Source organism: Myotis daubentonii, chromosome 1 (genome assembly GCF_963259705.1).
Source record: "Myotis daubentonii chromosome 1, mMyoDau2.1, whole genome shotgun sequence".
Classification (NCBI taxonomy): domain Eukaryota; kingdom Metazoa; phylum Chordata; class Mammalia; order Chiroptera; family Vespertilionidae; genus Myotis; species Myotis daubentonii.
Window position 1 is genome coordinate 195,899,820 of NC_081840.1, and position 1,620 is coordinate 195,901,439.

The 1,620-nt window shown below is 33.4% G+C and overlaps 1 non-coding gene across 1 annotated transcript; it reads left to right on the forward strand.

Moving 5' to 3' along the window:
• The first annotated feature begins 750 nt into the window (after positions 1 to 750).
• Positions 751 to 883, forward strand: LOC132225005 (U11 spliceosomal RNA). The gene has a single exon (XR_009450784.1). It is a non-coding gene; the product is annotated as a U11 spliceosomal RNA (small nuclear RNA).
• Positions 884 to 1,620: the final 737 nt, after the last annotated feature.

Below are 1,620 nucleotides of genomic sequence, written 5' to 3' on the forward strand. Positions count from 1 at the left end.
AGGGCCCTGGCTGGAGCCGGCAGCTGGGGAAGGGAGGGCCTAATCATTGGCCAGGCCTAGGGACCCTACCCATGCATGAATTTCATGCACTAGGCCTCTAGTAGTGAGTATAAGACTCAGCATGGCCTCTCCAGCAACTCTTTCTTATATTATATATCCTTTGCATTTCAGTTCTAATTTTCTACCTTCCTTTAGTTCATTGTACATGCTGGGTCCCTCTTATCACATTTACATCCAATTTCACTTCTATTCATCTGTCAGTTTCTACTGGTTATGTCTTATGTATCCCAATAAGTATGAAACACTAAGGATATTCTCAATAAACACTTGAAAATTGATAACTAAATAAATGCATGAATGAAGAATTGAATTTTGGGAGTGGAATAATATATATGTCAAATTAGTAGGATAATTTCAGGTATAGAAATGATGAATTCATGTTAATGAAGGAATCTTACAATAGCGAATTTGAATTGCAATGCAGATTTCTCAATGTCAACTTTAATATTCTCTACACCAACATCAAATTAATCAGTATATCATCTCTTTTCTATCTTTTTTGATTTACTTTGCATCAATTTACTTCTATCTTTAGAATAATGGTTTTAATTCAAGACACTATTCTTTTTCATCTTATTTTCTGAAAGAATCCTCCTCTTGTCTTCCTGTTTCTAGTCTTATTTTTCTAGTATATTTTTCCATTTTTTTTCAAATTTTCAGAGTGATCTTATTAAAATACAAAACATATCAAAAAAGGGTTTTGTTGTGAGTGCCACACGTAGGGCAGCTTGATTGCTCTACATGCTGAATCGACATCAAGAGATTTCAAAAGCATAATTTTTTGGTATCTGGGCAGCTGGTGACCATTGGTCCTGGTGCCTGAAAAAAATAAATAAATAAAATAAACAAAACATATCAAGCTACTTCACAGCTTATGTACCCTCAGTGTCTTCCTATTGTCTTAAGATAAAATCTAAAAGCCCTAGGGATGGCACCTCCTCTCCACCTTTCCTGGGATCTCTTCCTTGATTAATTATCTTATATTGAAATTGCCTGTTTTCTCATCTGTTTTCCTCTCTGGCTTGTTGACTCTTTATGCTTATTCACCACAGCCAGCACAGAAACATGACACATCATAGATGCTCCATAAACCTTTACAAAATAAATTGACCATGAATTAATACATTTAAGATGTTTCAAAGTAGTAAAAAGCATTATTATGGAACATTGAGGTTATCTAGTTTTTCTTCAATATTGTAATAAATAGTGCTCTGCTCATTGATAGCCTTTATTAGTGTCATTAATTAACACCGATAAACCAGTGAATTAACATTGATCTTAAATTTATGTTATTGGTTGCCCCAAACCTACTCTTTGTTGAGTGACGAGCAATAAGGCATATTCTCTGTGCCCTTAAATCAAGCTAAAGTTAATTTTCCTTGAGTTTAAAAGCCTGATGGTCTAATAACATGTTTTCACATGTTAGTGGAATGCCTTAGGAGTTACTCAGTAATTGTGTATTGAATAAAATTTAAAAATGAATAAATGAACTAAGTGGGCTCTGTCTTAGATTTATATATAAATTTTAAAATTTGAAAAGATGAGTCAAATTCCAAAGTT